Genomic DNA, 21,069 nt, shown 5'->3' on the forward strand with positions numbered 1-21,069 from the left:
GCTGAATGCATCCAGGCAGATGGCTTGCTGCATTCCTGTAATTTTTCTGGTTCTAGTCAAAGCCCTTGGATGTGAGTAGCTATTGGATTGATCGGGGATTGTTTGATGGGTCCTGGACCCCGAAACTACTCCCATGGCTCCAAAGAGTCTGGGCTAAACCTGGAGACAGACTCTAAGGTCTGGACCCTGACTAGGGCTTTGGTCACCTCTGGAACTGGAGGGGGGTCCGAGCTAAGACTGTCGGGAGTGGGTAGCAGGGCCAGCTAGGAGTACTCACAACCGGGATGGATGCACGCAGATGGACTCTTCCGCAGACTCCTGCCCAGCAGGGAGGACACGCTACTTCTTCCCTGACCTCAGCTCCGTGGGTTCACCTGGCCCTGAACCAGCTTTGGTTTTGGCACAGTAGTTAGTGACATGCTGCTCTTCCAATTACAATTTTCCTTAAAGGCAACTAAAAAATAGAATCAAATTTGCAATATGCTTTTGTAAATTTATTTTTCTGAGCTTAGTGCTGTGTGGCTGCATTTTTTGTTGTTATTAGAAAAAAAATCTGAATCATAAACAAAAAAGCTCTATTAAGTGATTACATTGATGGTTGGAAATGGTATTCTTGCTAAATAATAATTTAAAAAGTGTAACTTGCTTTCATTGGAATAGGAAATTCCACAGAGACTTGTGCAAAAAGTTCAGGGGCTTCTTTTATGTTTTTAGGCATGAATTCAAAGAATTCAATTGTTCATGGATCAATAATGCTACAACTTTTAGAACTTCTGAGAGAATTCATCCTGCTGGTTTTTTTACGTTTCAGGGAAAATATTTTCATGAGGCCTACTTTGATGGGGAATTAAGTGTGGATTCATGACTGCTCAGGGAGGGATGGTTTGGGAACTTTCCCAATGACTCCCTTCCGAGTGAGAAGCCAAGTCCAGCCCCTGGGACCACACACTCACATCCTTCCGGCTATTGTAGATGTGAAGGGAAGTCCCAGAACACCTCCTGTCCTGAGATAACTGGTTAGGGTGGGGACAAGTTAGATATTATATTATAAAGTGAAAGTACCAGAAGCCCTCCCACCCATGTCCCAGGCCTAAAATCTAACTTGCTTGACTTGCTTAGCTTCAGTGAGTCCCCTGAATTGGTGCCCTTTTAGGCCTTGACTTTCCCCAAGGGGTAGGAATTTATTTCTAATTCCAGCATGACAAAATCATCTACAGTGGAAATTAATTTTATGCATATTTAGTATAAAAGGTACCTTAATATTTCAGTTTCGTTCTCATTTCATTTTAGCTCTCCAGACATATCCTGACCAAAATATTGATTGCAGTATTTAGAAATGGCCTTGGGACTTTTTTTCCTAAGAATAGGTGTGCTCATGGTTAAAGCACTATCTCTCTCAAAAGCTGTGTTTAGCCATTGCAGTGGCTCACACCTGTAATCCCAGCACTTCAGGAGGCTGAGGCAGGAGGATTGCTTGGGTTCAGGGGTTCAAGACCAGCCTGGGCAACATAGCAAGACCCCCATCTGTACTAAAAATAATACCAAAAAAAAAAAAAAAAGAAGCCAAACATTGCGGTACAGGCCTGTAGTCCCACTTAGGCGGTAAAGGTGGGAAGATTGCTTGAGCCCAGGAGTTCAAGGGTGCAGTGAGCTATGAAAAAATAAAACAAAACAACAAAACCCAAAAACCTTATGTATCCGATAGCATAGCAGAGACTGAACAAATATTTATTAGATAAAAGAAAAAGGATCAAGGATCGATTCAATTCTATTTCACAGTGTTCATCAAGTACCTCGCACGTCCAGGAAGAAAGGGCACAAACTTGTGCCCCCAAATCTGGCCATTTTCAACCTCACACTTGGTGTGTCACCCAGCCAATTAAGAAATGATTGCTCCTGCCAACATCTTACTGAGCATAACTTCAGTGTGAACTTCTTCTATGTATTATACAACAGAGTCATTCTATCTATGTCAGGGTTTCTCAACCTGGGCACCACTGACATTTTGGGCTGGGTAGTTCTTTGTTGTGGGGACTGTCCTATGCACTGCAACATACTTAGCAACAGGCTCCCTGGCCTCTATCCACTAGGCATGACCCTCTCCCATCCCGACCAGAGATGAGAATCAAAAATGTTTCTAGATATGGCCAAATGTCCTCTGGGGGGCAATCACCTCAGTTGGAAACCACTGATCTATTTAAAATAATATTACTTGATTATGCCACTTTAAGCCATACTAAAATTTAAAAACCTGTAATAATCTGAGGTCTCTTCTTTTTTAGTGATGGTATTCTATAATATTCTACCCCAAAAAGCACATACAGAATGAACTTGCCCTGAGAAGTAAGGGTTTTGTTTATTAGAAAAGTAACTGTTGTTTGGGGGCAGAAAGTTATAGTTACGAAAGTTTTCAAAAAAATTTAACTTCTTTGAAACAATAATAGAAAAAATAAAACAAAAAGATCCAAGTGGTCATAATCATCACCTTAATGAACTTCTCTAACGTAAAAATTAAAATTAGCCAGGCATGGTGGCTCACACCTGTAATCCTAGCACTTAGTGAGGCCAAGGCAGTTCAGCCGAGGAGTTTAGGACCAGTCTGTGCAATATAGTGAAACTCTATGTCTACCAAAAAAAAAAAAAAGTAAATTAAAAAATTAGTCAGTCATGGTGGCCCACGCCTGTGATTGCAGCTACCCAGGAGGCTGAGGCAGGAGGATTGCTTGAGCCCAGGAAGTCAAGGCTCCCATGAACTACGCTTGTATCACTGCACTCCAGCCTAGGCAACAGAGCGACCCTGTTTAAAAAAAAATGTAGTAAGTACATGTGGTTTAAAAAAAAAAAAACAAACTGAGCATGGGAAACAAATGTCTCCTTCCTTCTGCTCCATTCCCCAAAGTTAAATGTTGAAATGCAGCATTTTTCATTTCAGAAAAAAAAATGTTTGCAGAAGGAAAGTGTAAGCTTTCTTTGGGGAGAATTGGAACATTCATAGACATGAACCTGAAGTGGAGACAGGGTGATGACTTGAGGCTAATGTCAATTGCAAGCAAATCAGAAAGGAAGCCGTGGGCATTGCTCCCATTAAAAGAGTTTGAGACTATTCATTACTTAACTACTCCCAAGGTAGGGATAGTCTTCCTTTTCCCATGGTGCACAGGCTGCATGTTTTGGAAATATAGCTGTTTTAGCTTAAATCTGATAGAGTTTTAATGCATAGAGCAAGTTTGCTGAGACTGGGTTTTTGGCAGAGAGTGCTGTCCCCATCTTTGTGAAGGCTGACCTGCTGTGGTGGTGCCAGGGACTCATTTACTGCCTTTTTTCCTCGGTACACAGGGCACCCACTCTTTCACTCCATTACCATGTTGTTCTGGCAAGAACAATTAAGCCTTTGTCATGTTCGGAGTCTCCACAGTCTGGCAGTGAATGGACACAGGTTTCTAGTGAAACGGCACCCATCACTGTGTCCCTCTCCTCTCCTTAAAAGGTTCCCGTGGATTTCAGCAGCTTTCCTTAATGAATCAGCTTTTCAGAAAAGTCCTAAATTTGTTTGATGTCCTGAAGCACTTGAGGCTCTTGATCTAAAAATGTAGACATTATGAAGAATTTTTTAGTATTCTCTAAGCATGCTTTTCACCCAGTGAATGAGTCTCTTTATGTGTCCTAGCCAATAGTACCCTAAAGTTCAGAGGCATACAAGTAAAAAGGGCCATTTGTATGAGGATAAAATGTTTGAGAGAAATGGGATTTTTTGATTCTTTGTGAACTTTTATGACATTTCCCCTTTTAACATGTTGCTACTTCTTCATTCACTTATTCATGTAGTCGCTGATATTAATTTACCAAACAAAGTATGTAAGACACTTTGTTAGGCCCCATGTGAGATGCAGGGCTCACTGGGAGGGAGCATATCAGAATGGCTTAGGGCATGAGTTTGGGGATCATCAGATTTGTCAGCTTGGCTATGAACAAGTCACTTTACCTCTCCCAAGCTCGTATTTCACATCTGAAAAATCAGAGTAATAATAGCATTTACTTTGGAGGGCGATTGTGAGAATTAATTGAGAGACACTGGCAAAGCACATGCTGCCAAACATCTTGTCATTTCTCATTTCGTGTGTCTTAGTCCGGTTTGTACTGCTATAACAATACCAAAGACTGGGCAATTTATAAAGAAAAGAAATGTATTTGGCTCATAGTTCTAGAAGCTGAGAAGTCCAAGATGGAGGGATTGCATCTGGGGAGGGCTTTCTTGCTCTGTCATCCCATGTCAGAAGGCAGAAGGCCAAGAGAATGTGCAACAGAGAAAATGAGGGGAGCCTAACTTGTTCTTTTATAAGAAACTCACTCCTGAAATAACAGCACGAATCCATTCATGCAGGCAGAGCCCTCATGGCCTACTCACTTCTTAAAGGTCCCACCTTTTAATACTGTTATGATGGCAATTGATTTTCCAACACATGCTTTTGGAGGATACAGTCAAACCATAGCAATGTTCTTTTTTTCTTTTTAAAGCAACTAATAGACTAAAATGACAAAATTTATTGTTCTTTGCCATATATAATTATTTGCATAAATAAATAATTACATATGGTAAAGAACAATAAATGCTGTGAGAAGTAAAAGGAGAGTATATTACATAGAATTAGTAGCAGTAACGACGATAGCAAACAAGTCCCAAGTTCGTGATTTAATGTAAGGGTGGCTTCCTAGGGTACCACTCCTCCAAATGACTCAGAGGTCCTGGATCCTTTTGTCCTTCGGCTTTCTAGAGCTGCTTTCACTTCAAGGCACATAACTAGGAAAAAACAGAGTTTGTGTAAAATATTGTATGGAATGATTTGTAGCTAAACCTGTATATAACCTGCTTATTAATCCATTAGTGACCTGTTATCTTAGTTTACAACAGGTATTTATTAACACGATTTATATGGGGTCAGGAACTGGATAGCAGCTTAGCTGGGTGGTTCTGGCTCTGGGTCTCTCATGAGACTGCAATCAAGGTTTGCCCATGTCACGGTCATCTGAAGGCTTGAATGAGATGTGAAGCTTCTCTTCCGAGAGGACTCACTCACATGGCTATTGGCAGAAGGTCTCAGTTCTTTGCTGGCTATTGCAGGAGGCCTTAGTTCCTTGCCATGTGGACCGCTCCATGGGGCTGACTGAGTTTCCTTACAGCGTGGCCATAGGCTTCCCCCAGAGCCAGCCATGTCATATGGGAGAGAGGGAGAGAGTGGGAGGGAGAGAGAGAACATAAAACAAAAGCTTAACGGCTTTTATGATCTAGACTCAGAAGTCATATACTGCCACCTCTGCCATATTTGTTCATTAGAAGAGAATCACTATGTCCAACCCACACTCAAAAGGAGGGGAATCAAGCTCCACTTCTTGAAAGAAATAGTCTCAAAGAATCTGTGAACATATTTTCAAACCACTACAGTCTAGAAATGATGAATATCACTTCTGTCTGCATTCTGTTGGCATAAATCTGCCACATGGTCCAATTAAATGAATGTCTGTGAAATGTGGTTTATTTGTGAGCACAGGAAGGAGAGGAGAATGAGATATGGGGTAGAAAACATCTGTGTGTCAATTAGCATGTGTGGAGGGTCTAGCTAGTAGATGGTAAGGAGGAGGTTAAGGAAGGCTGAAGGGAAGAAGTGATATTAGAATATAGGTAGGATTTGAAGAGATAGACATATTGGAGAGGATATTTCAAGTGGAAAAATAAACAAACGGGCATGGAGGCAGGAAATGAGATGTTTGTAGCATGGGTGAAATGAAGTAGCTAAATATCAGGTTAGAAAGGTGTCCTGGAACTACCAGAAACTGTAAAAATGGAATCTTCTGATTAGTTGCAATGTTTTATAATTATTTCTCCATTATTTATATTGCTTTCCAGGGCATATCTGTAATGGCCACACTGTGAATGATTTTCATAAGTAAACACATTACTGCACTGGCTCAGTGTCACTGTACTCAATTTCCATTCAGTATTTTACTCTTGGAGCTGTTTGGACATTGATAACAATATAGTGATTTAGAATATTGTGTGGTATTGAGTACCCAGATGATATTGATATTTAGAGGAATGGCTAAAACAGAAAGGAAATTATGTTTGTTGTCTTTCACCATTCATATTTCTATAGTAGAAAATGTGTGCTTTGTAATCAGACTAACTTTTATTAAGTTCTCTTTACCCACTTATGATGGAGTAAGCTACTTAACCTCTCTGGGCCTCAGCTTCCTCATTATAAGAATGAAACTGCTAACACTTATTGCAAACATGTTTCAAGGAGAAAATGAGATGGCATGAAACCACCTAGGACATAGCGCAGGCACCAAAAACATGCTGGTGATCTCTCTGTTCCTTCTCTTTCTGCATTGTGGCCCAGGACCACAATTATCCAATAGTATTGGCTCCTTTTCCTCAAGGTTTCATCTGGAAGAAAGACTAGAATAGCCACTGAAAAATTATGGGAAAACAGTGTGATGGTTTACAATCAAGTGTTAAATTGGGTGGAATTCTGAGATGGATCCATTACAGAAAAGTCATTCAAAGCCTCCAAGGGGTAGATGGCACTGGACCTAAAGGATGGGGAAGGCTGAATTTGTTCATAAAATCATAGACTTCAGGATTGGAAAGGTCTTTGAAGAACAGCCTAGCAAGTAGTTTAAAGGATGGGGTTTGAAATTAGGCAAAGCCAGGTTCTAATCCTTTCTTTGTTCCTCACTAGCTATATACCTTTGGGCAATTTATTTAGTTTCTCAGTCTCAGTTTCCTCATCTGGAAAATGGGAACAGTAATGTTCCCTGTAATGGGGTATTAAGAAGACGTGAGAAAACATGTAAAATACTTAGGGCAATGTACAAAGTAAGCTTAGTCAATGGTAGCCTTTATGATCTGTGGAGACTTTTTATGATGAGAAAGAAACAGGCCTAGAGAGTTGTAACAACCAGCTCAACATCCTTTGGGGGGTCAGTTAGGAACTAGAGTAGAACCTCAGATTAGAACCAGCATGAACAAAGGCATAGAGGTTGGAAACACCATATCACGTGGGTCTGGAACAGAAATGGCAGAGGAGGGCTTGGGCAGAGAACGGTGGGGCAGTACCAGGCCTTGAAAGCAGAAGAGCAGCTTGCGCTTGATGCAGGAAAGAGGGAAATGTGATCTCAAATTCCTGGGCAGAGTTGTTTTCCCCAAGCGTATCCTGAGACTTCACTGCTAAGAAATGAATGACATAGTTAATACAATAGACTTTGACTCAGGAATAGGAATACAATCATTCAGCCACAAAACCCAGAGGAGAAAGACCTACTAAAAGGCACCCAAGGCATTTCAGCATTCTTAACCTGTAGTCAAGGAAACACGAATACTAAAAAAGATATCACCACAGAAACACTGTTTTGAAAATATCTATAAAGGAAAGAGGAGAACCAACTACGTATTTTGTGCCCACGTTCCCATGGTAGCACGTGTCTGTACAGAATACTTGGTAAGGCATGGGTGTGATCATACGTCTGTGTATGTGTGTGCACACATGTGCGCATGTGTATGTCAGAGGCAGGTGTGGGAACTGGGTGTGGAGGATACATAGCCCTGGCTCATGTGGCACTGCAGCTGGGGGAGAGGTTATAAGCACAAGGTCTCCCTGTAATGTCTACAGGTAGATAAGGAATTCCCAGGAGCTTTTTGAATATTTTAACTCTTGTGCCAAATGAGTTGTGGAGTAGCATCTCAGAGGTCGCTTTGGGTCAGTATAGAAAGTTATCAATCAGCTGGAACCTGGAACCTTGAATCCATGCAAATGAGAAGACACTCCAGGTGGGAGTAGGCAGTGTGGTGTCATGGGAAGAACTGAGGCAGTGCAGGGGGTTGGGGGGAGTTACGGTACAGGGAGGTGGTCAGATGCATTTGTTTTGGAATCTGAGCTTGTACCGATTCACTGAAGAGCCTTTGGCAATTTGTCTTATCAATACATTAGTGTCTAAGACTCATCACTGAAAGAGAATAATAAAGTCTACATTTAGTGGTATTGTAAACGTCAAAGGAGGTATCATAATCGTAAATACAAGTACCTAGCATATAAGAGGCACTCAACACATTTATTTTTCTTCTCCCTTTTTAAATTATTATTATTTTTGAGACAGGGTCTTGTGCTGCTGCCCAAGTTGGAAGACAGTGGCCTGATCTTGGCTCACTGCAGCTCAATCTCCCAGGCTCAAGCAATCCTCCCACCTCAGCCTCCTAAGTAGCTGAGAGTAGTGGTGCATACCACCAGACCCAGCTAATTTTTTGCTTATTTTTGAGACACAGTTTTGTTCTTGTCACCCCCACTGGGGTGCAGTGGTGCAATCTCGGCTCACTGAAACCTCTCCCTCCTAGGTTCAAGCGAGTTTTCTGCCTCAGCCTCCTGAGTAGCTGGGATTACAGGCACATGCCACCATGCCTGGGTTTTTTTTTTTTTTTAGTAGAGATGAGGTTTCACCATGTTGACCAGGCTGGTCTCGAACTCCTGACCTCAGGTGTCTCATCCACTTTGGCCTCCCAAAGTGCTGGGATTATAGGCATAAGTCACTGTACCTGGCCAACTTAATTTTTTGAATTTTTGTAGAGACAGGGTTTCCCTATGTTGCCCAGGCTGGTCTCAAACTCTTGGTCTTAAGATATCCACCTGCCTCAGCCTCCCAAAGTAGTGGGATTACAGGCATGAGCCATCCTGCCTGGCCTTTCTTTGTTCTTCTAAATAAGGGATTCTCGAACCTTTGAGTACATAAGAATCACCCAGGAGATGCAGATCTCACATCATCATCCCCAAGAATCTGATTCAAAATCCTGCAAGTTTGGCCCAGGAATCTGCATATGTACCAGGGCCACAGATGATCTGATGAGGTGATCTAGTAACCACACATTATGAAACACTAGAAGAGTGAGGAACTAGAGAAAAAATAGAAGTCAAAGGATAAAATCTGAAATGCATACCAGACATCCTTTCTTGGCTGTTTGATGATCCATGTGGATGAGGAGGCATTGTTAGGAGCAGCCAGGTCACTTTCCAGAGATGTCAGTCACAGTGGACCAGGCTAATAAACCACATGTATATCAAAAGCCTTATTTTTAAGTTGAATCAATGTCATTTCCTTGTGTGAGACCAGGCTAGGAAACTGAGAGCCCTAGAAGCTCTGTTTTGCTGATATCTATAGCATTCATTTATTGCTTTGTTCATTTGTTTCTTCATTGGTTTATTATTCATTCATAAGTTTGGGTGCCTGTTGTGTGTGAAGCTTAAGTAGAGGCTGTGTGCCTGTCATATGAGGCTTATAGTACATGCTCTCTGCCCTCAAAAACAGAAGGTGTGAAAATATGACAATTTAAATCTCTGCAAAGGACAATAGTACAGTACTTTCATCATGAAAGCACAAACTTAGGAGTAGGAATAACAAGTTCTACAGCTGTAAGAACTCAGGACATGTGAGTCCAAAAAGGTTTATTGCAGCTTATGGGAACTGAGCTGTGATTTGAAAAGGGAGTTTGATTTAAATAGAGTAGAGGGAACATCATTCCAGTTTTCTCCTTTTGTTGGATACTTCTTTCTCTTTATCGTTTTGGGAATTGTTATTTATGCCTTAGTTATTTTTGTTTGAATCAGTACCTCTGCATTTTATTGTTAATTACAATACTGTTTCCTGAGAAAGCTGGCCATTTCTCTGTTTCTTCTTTTCTAGACAATTTTTGGGTAATTTTGCATGCATATTTTCCCACATGCATTTCAAAACAAAATTTGGATGTTCTAAGAAAATCCATGAACATGTATAAAACATATGATTTTTTCAGTTAATTGGGGAGGAATTTAAGTCACTATAATAGATAGTTTTCCTGTTTAAAAATGTTGTTTTTGTGGCCGCGGTGGCTCACGCCTATAATCCCAGCACTTTAGGAGGCCGAGGCAGGTGGATCACGAGGTCAAGAGATCGAGACCATCCTGGTCAACAAGGTGAAACCCCATCTCTACTAAAAATACAAAAATTAGCTGGGCATGGTGGGGCGCACCTGTAGTCCCAGCTACTTGGGAGGCTGAGGCAGGAGAATTGCTTGGACCCAGGAGGCGGAGGTTGCAGTGAGCCAAGATCATGCCATTGCACTCCAGCCTGGGTAACAACAGCGAAACTCCATCTCAAAAAGAAAAGAAAATGTTGTTTTAAACTCTTAGATGCAGGCCTGTGCCTGGATAAGCTCCGGAGGTTGCAAAGCTTATCCAGGAGTTTAAACAGAGTAGAGGGGACAGCATTTTTCCCAAGGAAGACTAGCACTGGTTATCCTGCCTTGGTAACCCAGAGGAATAACATCATCACACACCCAGGTCAGTTTTGTCAATGAACCTTCTGCCCAACAATGGCAACTCTGATGGAGAAGGTTAAACTACTGACTGTTGCCAGGTAACAGGATGATAAAGTCAACGTTTTTCCCAGCCGGATTCCCAAATCTGGTAAAAAGGAAAGGAGAACCGAGTTCAGCCTACTGTGTCCTGATGCTCCCGGCTCTGCAGGACTCTCTAAATAGCTCCCACCAATTAACTGGGGAATCTATGGACACATGTTAAAGAGAGAAGCACTAACATGTATGAAGCTCCTGCTCAGGGCTGGGGGTTTCATGTGTGTCAGTCCTTATACTTCACACTTGCTCTATTTTTAGGTGTATTCTCTACCTGCTTTACCTCTTTGTTTTACAGCAATCCCGCAGGTGATAAATATTATTAAATTAAGGCCTAAAGGTTAATTAAATGACACATTGACACAGAATAGTCACTGGTCTATTTGACTCCAACATCTGTGCCTTTCCTCATCTGCTACACAATCTCTAGCCCCTACACTAAGTCCAAGGAGCTGTGAATACAAACACCTGCTGTTGCCACACAAACATACCTGTGGACTGCTAAAAACACAGGGAGAACTGGGTTTTCATTAAGGAAATAATGACTGTGATTTTCCTGGGAAAAATAGTATCTACAGTATTTTGCAGTGTAGCAGTCTCAGGGTGTGCTGAAGCTGGTTGCTATTGGCTTGGAAGAGCCGACTGTTAGGTTTTCAGGAATTCTGAGAGCTGGTTGTTAAACCTATCTGTTATTAGAAGTTAAATTATATATATTTATATAAATTATGTAAAAAATAAATGTCATAAATATTCACAACTTATCATTTCCTAATCATTTTACTGCCCTTGACCATTGCATCTGCTCTTGAGGTAGAAATACTATGTAATGATACTATATACTGTACACATCTCTTCCCAACTGATACTCAGTAAAGTTTTGCTGGTAGCTTGACATCAGCCATGTGAGTTGTAGTTACACTGTGGAAATTGGTCAATATTATGAATCAGGCTGTTGTTTCTCAGAGAGCCATTTATTAAACCTTTACCAGCACACCATGGATAGTCTGCAGACAGGTGTTGCCATAAATTCCTTTTGTAAGAAAATCAACAGTCCCCAAGGGCTGATGAGTAGCTTCTATAAGCCCAAGAGTGCCGTCCTCTCCTTTGAGACTTGGCCGAGGGAGCGGAAGTCAGGAAAACAGACTGCTAAGGTGAGAAGTGAAGACTCCATTCTTCAGAAGGACGACACTAGGTCATTCACAAAATTCTGGCATGCAAACTCTTGTGTGAAATTCACAGGGATCTTGAGTGCCTTTGCCCTCAAGGAAAGCAAAGACTAATTTCTTGTGCTAACAGTGCCCAGCTGGGAGAAGCCCTGGTATCGAGCTAATGCTTTTTCCAAATACTTCAGCTTCCTGGGCCTCAGCGCAAATGGCCAAGCAGTGGCAGCCCTGGCTGGCGAGGGGTGTGAACACTGTTCACAGCAGTTGGTGGGGTGTGATGTCTGGCGGGCTTTCTTTAATTCACTCCTTGTTACTCCTAATCCTGGGCACTGCCAGCCCATTGCCTCAATGAGTGTATAGTACATTATTCTGGGTGACTGTCACCAAAGCTCAGGTTTATGTCCATGAGAATATTTGTCTGGAAATGAGTAAGATGGAGTAATTGGGATGAGGGTCAGAAATGAAACACATGGTCTCAATTGTAAACTCATTATGTCTATTCCAGTGAAGGAATTTCTATTCCAATTGAGGGACCATAATGTGAACTTGAGATTTTAAGGTCACTGCGATGTATTAGGGATCTTTAAAACTTAGTGAGTTGGTACTCACGACAGGAATCTAGTTAAGAGTGTCTCTGGATTTTATTTTTCTTCAACTGTTTTCATGAGAAAATTTAAAAACAGGCCAAGCTCCGTGGCTCATGCCTATAATCTCAGCAGTTTGGGAGGGTGAGGCAGGAGGATCACTTGAGCCCAGGAGTTGCAGACCAGCTCAGGCAATGTGGTGAAAACCTGTCTACAAAACAAAAATATATATATAAAAATCACCAGATGTGGTGGTGTGCACGTGTGGTCCCAGCTACTTGGGAGGCTGAGGCAGGAGTGTTACTTGAGTCGGGGAGGCTGAGGCTATAGTAAGCTGTGTTTATGCTAATGCATTCCAGCTTTGACAACAGAATGAGACCGTCCCAAGAACAAACCCAAAAAATTTTTTAAATGTGTTATGTCATTGTAAACATTTTAAACAATATTGAAGAGTATAAAGCTAAAAAAAGGAGTTGCTTCTTTATCTCCACTTTCCAGGGATAGTCACACTGCGGTGAGTAATCTTCCAAAACTCACGCAGTCTCTCTCTCTATATATATATGATTTGAAATTTTTACAATAAAAATTGGAACATACTACCTATATCAATAGCTTTGTGACTTGCTGTTAGTTCACATGTATCTTGGAGAAGACCTAGTCCATGCTTCCAGTGCACAGTAGAGAGTTCTGCTGTACAGATGTACCACAGTGTATTTAAAGAGTTCCCTGTTGAACACTGAAGTTTTCTTCAATTGTTTGCACTTCAAATAATATAGCAAATGAATGCCCTAGTAAATGTGCTCTTCTTTCCTTGTGTAGTTATTTCTGTAGGATAGACACCAAAGAGTAAAATCATAAAGTAAAAATGTATACACATGTCCAATTTTGATAACTTTCATCAAATTGCCCTTCTAAAAAGTCATATGTATTTATATTCACACCATTAGAGTACCTGCTTCCCCCGACCCTTACCAGCATTGTATACAAACGATCTTTTCAATTTTTGCCCACCTATAGGGAAAAACTTGTGTTTTGTTCCTCCTTTGTAATTGTTTGGCAGTATCTACTCTGTATTTCTTCTGTGAATTGCCTGTTCAGGCCCTTTGCTGATTTTTCTTATTAATTTGATGACTTCATGTATACTGGTTTGTCTGAGCTCTTTATATAAAATTTTTAATGTCTTTATGTTAGGAATATTAATACTTTGTTATCTTACAAATATTTTCTCCCACTTTTCCCTTTATCTTTTAACTTTATTAAAGTTATGTTTTTTGCCATTGAGCACTTTATATTTTTTTGTAGATAAACCTGCTGTTCTGTTCCTTCCCAGCTTCTGGGTTTGGGATCTTGTTTGGGATATTTGTAAATGCTGGTAAGGTAGCTGGAAAGCCTTGAGGAGAAAAAGAAGCCTAAAACTTTGAAGAATTAATGTCATGAAAATTTACCCTGCATTTATTAATAATTCACTAGATATTCTATTATCTGTAGAAGCAAAACAAGAAGAAATATTTCTCCAATAAGATTAATAGACACTTTTGTAGATCAGGGAAGAAAATGTAGCTGGGAAATCTGCGTGGAGCCTTCTGTGCATTGCAAACACGCAGGGGAGATGGGGGAGGGGGCCCTCGGGAAACTGAAAGGGTGTCTTGACATATGTATTTCATCATTTGCTCTAGAGGCAAAATTTAGCACTGGCTGATTCTGCCTTTATTTTTCCAAGAAGAAAGAAATGAAAGAGGATTTGAAATCTATTCAGTCCTCTGTGTATGAAAAGTGACCACTACATATCCAAGTTCAGGTTTATCCAGCCTTTTCTTTCTGACACACACTTTGGATAATTGCATAACATTCCTCTGAAAGGAAAAAAATGTGAACAACTGGTTGATGTTTAAGTTTCTTAAAAGGAGACAAACTATCCTGTTAATTTGGAAAGATTTGTGATTGGTTCTCTAAGCATTATCTTACTTTACTTAAAAGTTTAAAATCCTTATTCTCCTTTGCCCTGACAGAGTTTTTTCTTTATACTTCAAAATACCATCCACAACCAAAGGAAAGTCCAAACAAGTTTTATAATCTCATCCCTCAATCAGATCACTCAAATTTAATTACTCCAATTACCTTATTTTAAAAAGGACCTTCACTACTTTTCTAATACTTAAAATATCTCATAAAAGAACAGAACAGAAAAGAAAAAAAGACTTGCATTTTCAGCACATTAGGATTCCATCTATAAGAATTATGGAGCAGGCAAGAAATTCTCAGGTAAAACAGACTATCAGTTACTATGGAGAGTAGGGAGTAGAAGAGAGGGAGGAATATAGCAGGCAGGTATGCTGCATAGTACAGTACAGGCTAAGGAGGCAAGAAACACCTCGGGTGTCCAGGTGACATTGGCCAGGCCATGCATAATAAAGTGAACTTGCCATTTTAATAGCCAGGAATAAAAACGACCTCATGGGCATTCATGGGACTTGATGTGGAGACTCAATGACAGAATAGAGGAATGGAAGAATAGATTCTGTCTAGGAGAAACAGACTATTAGGAATATAAATATGTCATACAGAAATTTACAAACCAACGATGGTGCCATGCTGGAGAATAAACAGGTACAGAGAAGACTCAAGCCTCCTTCAGCCCAAGGACATAGGTGGAGGTCACTGATGCCATGCCAAGGAGCTGTGTCTTTATTGAATAGGCAGCCACCTGCAGTTTTTGAGGAGGAGGCAAACTGTTGGGTCTGTATTTTAAGAAGACAAATTATACTAGGGCAAAGATTACTCTCTGAGGGCAGCAGCAGAGGAACTCCTGGAAGCATTTATAGGGCATGTATTGTATGCCAGGCTAGCCACATGGCAAGCCCTGGACATACAGAGTGTAGAGACAGATAAGAAGTGCTGCAAAAGTGACACGCAGACTAGGGAAGGCTAGGATGTCCATGAAGGAGCATTTGTGCTGTGGGGTTGGTGGAGGGGAGCTTCTGAGAGCGTGATCCCCGCACCAGGCGTTGAGGAAAGAATAAAATATTACAGCCATGTGGAGGAGTGAAGGTCTGGGCCACCCAGGCAGCAGCATGGAGGAAGGACAGAGGCACAAGTGCGCCTGACTGGTTCCGGGAAGACCGAGCAGTGAGCACTGGGTTGGGAGCGTGGCTGGCTAGAGAGGGGCCACCCCACTGTGAAGGTTATGTCACTCCTTCAGGCAGCCAAAGGGATACCTTAGATAATTTTAAGCAAGACTGGGATGGCTCTGACTCAGGTGCATCTGGAAAGACCAGTTCCAGCTGCAGTACAGAGAAGGGACAGGGTGCGAGAAGGTGAAGTCAGGGAGGTCAGTAGGAGACCACTGCCTGTGAATGGGGGGAGCGGTAAGGTCCTGAACTACATAAGGCAGGGGCAGTGGGAATGGAAAAGAGGACTCAGAGGGACCCACTGGTGACCTAAGATACTGTTAACTGGAGAGCAGAACTATAGGAGGGGAAATGTAGGAGGTAGAGATGACCCTGGTTTGAAATATACCAAGAATGCCAGTTGGGTATTACAGTACAATAACAGACCCCAAACAGAGCAGCAAACCACACCACTTTGTTATGCAGGAGGTATGACTCGTCCCTCCTCCTCAATCTCGGGCCTTAGCTGAAAAGACTGGGCTCAGGTGGCTGGGGCTGAAGAGCTGGAGCTGCAGGAGCCACTTCCAAGATGACTTTTCCACTTGTGTGCCTGGCACCCTGGGGAAGAGTGCAGGCTGGGCTCTTCCAGGACTGCTGGTTGGCAAGACCACAGGGCACAGCAGCCTCAGAGTAGTTGACCTTCTTAAGTGATGGCCTTGTGTACCAGCCAACAGTGGCCTTTTATGACCTCTCCTTGGAAGTCTTCTGTCACAACTTCTGCCTTGCTCTGTTGGTCTAAGCAATCACAAGCTTGCCCAGATTCACAGAGAGTGGACACAGACTCTACCTCTCAATAGGAGGAGCATCAAAAAGCGGAAGCCATGCTTTATAACCACCACGATGAGTGACGTAATAAAAACTAGAGGACAAATATGATACAGGTACACTCTTCAGATCCCAGAAACTGACTGAAGATGAGGCTAAGAAGGAAGGAAGCTTTCTGATGAACATGAACACTGCCATTTCCTGTATGATAGTATCATTGCTAGTGATGAAGAAGGTGGGCATGGAATCTGATGACCTGGGCGTAAATATTGGCTCCACTGCACCTTTACAGTTTGGCCACAGACAAGTTTCTTAATCTCTCTGTGGCCCCACTTTATTTGCTATCCCATTTTAATGAGTATAAGAATAGTGACCTCCCCGTATCTACTAAAAATAAAAAAAAATAGCTGGGCATGGTGGCGTGTGCCTGTAATCCCAGCTACTCGGGAGGCTGAGGCAGGAGAATTGCCTGAACCCGGGAGGTGGAGGTTGCAGTGAGCCGAGATCGCGCCATTGCACTCCAGCCTGGGTAACAAGAGCAAAACTCCGTCTCAAAAAAAAAAAAAAAAAAAAATAGTGACCTACTTTAAAGCGTTGCTAGCTAAAACATACAGTTCATAGAATAGTTCCACAAACGTTAGCAGCTATTCTTGTTGACAGAGCACCACCACATGCACTATCCCATTCATTCCTTACTAGGACGTCTGATGTAGCCGTTCACATTATCATCACTTAACAGATAAAGGACCCAGACCCTGAGAGGTTAGGTAACATTCTCAAGGTCACACAGCCGGGAAGTGACAAGGCCGTGATTTCGGAAACCTGCTTTCCTGCTTCCCTAGACTCAGTTCTTCCCACGGCTGCGCAGCTGCTCCCCAAACTGGAGCATGCGCGGGACCACTCCCGTGCCCACCCACATTGTGGGATTAGCTTCCTGGCCAACCCGCTGTGTTTCTGGCGCTGAAGCTGTCCTCCCGGGAGACGCCGCCTGGGCTGCCTCTGTCCTCGCCCACCACCGGCATGTCTGAAATTTACTAGAAGCAAGACGTGGACAACTGCAACAGCAGGTGTGATGCCTGCAGGCACCCAGCCTCCCTGCTGGAAATCTCCAGACTGCTGCCTTTGCTGTGGAGTGGGGGTGGGGTGTAGCCCTTTCCCCAGGGCCACTCAGAACCCAGGACCAAACTCATCAATCCATAACCATTCCCTTGGGACCACACCAGAACAGATGCCAGGCCCAGATGTGCCTGCCCAAGATGACTGCGGGTGAATGTGGAATAAGAACGGGCCTGCCTTCCCCCTAAAGACCCAGTAGGAGCCAGCACCCTGGTGAAGGGTGTCAGCCCCAGTGGTGGTACCTGCAGGGTACACCCTATCACTTCCTGGGCTCTCCTCTATGGCCGAGCCTGGCACTTCACCTCCCTGTCTCAATCCTCCCCATCTTCCCATGTAGGGGGTTCAAAATCAAACAAGGAAATAGTGGGGGGAGTGACACGCTTCCTCTTTTCTCTTAAGCAGCCTGAAAACATGAACACATCTGTGAGAAAATTAATCTATCAACCTGTCAGACGCTGCAACTGCCTGGAAAGGAATAACAGCGTCTGCTGCTTTCTGTTAAAGGTCACCCTCTAGGCTCTGAGGAATTTTTCCTGAATTACAAAGAAGGAACAGATCAAATGCCTGTCATAACACACTTCAGAAAACAAGGAGCAACCAGAAGTTCCTATTCATCTAAGGAATCTTTGAAAATCCTGCTCTGGGTGGAGCGACATTTGTTAACAATAAAAAGTTCACTTGGCAGGCCAACCTGGGTATGGCCAAAGTTGACAGGGCAGACTACCCCCCCAGGGACTGTGTCTCACCTCTCAAGACTTCCAGGAAGTTCCTGAGAACGTCAGGAACTCTGCAATTCTGGCCTTGGTGGTTCACAGCCCACCCCTCCATTCAGGCTTCTTCTCCATGCATGTCACAAGGGAAGCAGACCTCCACAACAGAGCTTTCTCCTAAGGACCAATGGGCGGCTTCACCTTTTCCCACAGTTTAGACTGACCAGGGCTGGCTTAGGAGGAGTCGCTAGGCAGAACTACCCACAGATTTGTGTGTTTCAAGTCATTTGGGTTCCTGCCCAATTCAGATTCATAGGGATAGAACTCTGGATGACAAAACCAAAAAAAACCCCATGGTCAACTATACAGCAACAATTTTGTAATGCCAAGTTTACTAGTCATCTTTACATAGTTTTTATTTAAGTACTAAAATATTTGTAATACACCTTCGAGGGGATTTGTAAGATGCATTTTATAACTTCCCCAACACTCTTGTAAAGGCAGCAGGGAGTTTTACCTTCTTCCCTGCTTTCTTCTCTGAAAATGTAATTTTGACTATTTTTTTCTTTTTCTTATTTTTTGAGACAGTCTCACTCTGTTACCCAGGCTGGAGTACAGTGGCATGATCTTGACTCACTGCAACCCCCCCTTCCCAGGTTCAAGTGATTCTCTTGCCTCAGCCTCCCGAGTAGCTGGAGTTACAAGCATGAGCCACCACAACTGGCTACTTTTTATATTTTTAGTAGAGATGGGGTTTTACCATGTTGGCCAGGCTGGTTTTGAACTTCCAACCTCAGGCGATCCACCCGCCTCGACCTCGCAAAGTGCTGAGATTACAGGCGTGAGCCACCATGCCTGGCTTACTTTTTTTTTCCTTAATAGTTGGCAAGACCCCTGGAATCAACCAAAATGCCCATTGATAATAGACTGGATTGGAAAAATGTGGCACATATACACCATGGAATATTATGCAGCAATCAGAAATGATAAGTTTGTGTCGTTTGTAGGGACATGGATGAATCTGGAGAACGTCATCCTCAGCAAACTGACACAAGAACAGAAAATGAAACACCGCATATTCTCACTCATAGGCGGGTGATGAAAAATGGGAACACATGGACACAGAAAGGGGAGTACTAAACACTGGGGTCTATTGGGGGGAAAAGGGGAGGGCCAGTGGGAGGGGGAGGTGGGGAGGGATAGCCTGGGGAGAAATGCCAAATGTGGGTGAAGGGGAGAAGGAAAGAAAAGCACACTGCCATGTGTGTTCCTATGCAACTGTCTTGCATGCTCTGCTCATGTACCCCCAAACCTAAAATCCAATAAAAAATTAAAAAAAAAAAAAAAGTTGGCAAGACCAAAATATAGGACTGAAGTAGCATAGAATTACTACATGTTTTTGTGTGTGTGAATTCAGCGATAATGTCAGAAGCAAGGTGAAGGAAGGAACAGCTCGCTTGGCTGTTCTGCCATGGGGATACCCTTCATTCCTCTCATTGAATTATTTTAAATAACTCCGGCAACTTTGGTGTGATTGGTGTGATGAGAAATGTCCTCATGGCATTGATTTACAAACTACCCTGTGGTCTAGGAAATTATATATATATTAGAAAGCAAATGCACTCAGTAGTATTCTTTTCCCTCCTTTCAAAACAGTGCTTTCCTGTAACCAAGGAATTGTCCTGGTTATTTAAACAACCATTTTGATTTGCCAGTGAACATTTTCCTAGGCTCATGACTTCAAAAATGAAATAATGAAACCATACATCTGTCTGGTTGCTTTACAAATTTTAAAGCACTTTCAAATCAATTTTCTTTCTGAATGTGATCCTTAAGAACACCCACAACCTAAGCAGAGTTGCTCTAATCGTTCTTGCTTCATGGATTAAAACACTGATGTTTATGTTGATGAGATGAACTGCTTCAAGACCTGCCTTAGGGTTAGAAACCAGATTTTTCAGTGTTTGGTCCACCATTTGGCCCAAGCTGTCTCCCCAGTGATTTTCAGGATTTTTTTTTAGCCTCCTGAGATTATTGTTAGATGGTATGAGTCAAAATGTCTGCAAATCAAGGTTCATTTCACATCAGACACACAGACACACACACACACACGCACAAATTCCTGACAAATTTTGCCCATCCCAGTGTTTTGGTAACTGAGGATTTAAGTGCTTGTCATGAGAGGAAAATTGTTCTGTGACCCAGTGAGATGGTTGCAGGTTCCTGTGGCCTGGTATGCTTTGTGTATATGATGTATGGAGTACCAATTCAAGTGTGAAGTTCCCAAGACCACCCTCATGATTGATAATTTGCTAGAAGGACTCCAGAATTCACTCACTCACTCCAGAGTATACATTATTACGGTTCATTACAGTAAAAGAATCAGATTAAAATCAGCAAAGAAAAGAGGCATATAGGTCAGGTTCTAGGAGAATTCCAAGCACAAGCTTCCAGTTGTACTCTCTCAGCAGAATTGTGGATAGTGCTGACTTCTCTCAGCAATGATGTGTGACGATACATGGCAGGGAGTAATGTCAATCAGGGAAATTCTCTGAGCCTTGGTGTCCAGAGTTTTTATTGGGCTTCGTCATATAAGACATGGTTGTCAGCCGTGTGGCTGACCTCAGACTCCAGTCCTTCCAGAGGTCAAGCTGATGCCATGTGGCCCAAGACCCTCACCATAACTTACATTGTTAGTATAGGCCAGCATGGCTCAGTGCCCCCAAGTAAACAAAGACGCTCTTCTCACGCAGGACATTCTGAGGTCTTAGAAGTTACCTCACAGCATCCAAGGGCAAAGGCCAGACCTCTCTTTGGGCCAGGTTAATCCTTTATTGTATGGGCATGCAGTAGGATTCTGGAAATCTCATACTAAAACCAAACGGAGGAAACTGCAAGCAGACAGACATCTGACAGGACTTTTCCTTTTGTCCTTCTAGCTCGGTGATATTTTCTAGTGCATATAAGAAATACTGTGCACAAAACTATGTATACCAGACATAATAGGCTATGTAGGGGCTTTCAAAGAAATTTCAACTTTATTGCCTGATGTTTAAAAGTAACTTCCCACTACCCCCAACTCCCACCACAACAAAATACATAAGCTGCTGCTGAAACTACTATAAAGAAACA

General features: G+C 42.5%; 2 long non-coding RNA genes across 3 annotated transcripts; one reads left to right on the forward strand and one right to left on the reverse strand.

Moving 5' to 3' along the window:
* Positions 1 to 4,604: 4,604 nt before the first annotated feature.
* On the reverse strand, positions 4,605 to 15,964 carry LOC118147323 (uncharacterized). Of its 2 annotated transcripts, none has more exons than XR_004733604.3 (6): positions 15,758 to 15,964; positions 14,756 to 14,883; positions 12,780 to 13,004; positions 7,115 to 7,225; positions 5,076 to 5,190; positions 4,605 to 4,798 (listed from the first exon to the last, which is right to left on the reverse strand). It is a non-coding gene; the product is annotated as an uncharacterized LOC118147323 (long non-coding RNA). The 2 variants fall into 2 exon arrangements; XR_013526100.1 differs by having other exon boundaries at positions 14,742 to 14,883.
* A 123-nt stretch (positions 15,965 to 16,087) lies between these two features.
* On the forward strand, positions 16,088 to 19,080 carry LOC118147324 (uncharacterized). Its single transcript, XR_004733607.3, has 3 exons — positions 16,088 to 16,346; positions 16,954 to 17,178; positions 17,630 to 19,080. It is a non-coding gene; the product is annotated as an uncharacterized LOC118147324 (long non-coding RNA).
* Positions 19,081 to 21,069: the final 1,989 nt, after the last annotated feature.

The sequence above is a fragment of the Callithrix jacchus genome, chromosome 14, assembly GCF_049354715.1.
Source record: "Callithrix jacchus isolate 240 chromosome 14, calJac240_pri, whole genome shotgun sequence".
NCBI lineage: Eukaryota > Metazoa > Chordata > Mammalia > Primates > Cebidae > Callithrix > Callithrix jacchus.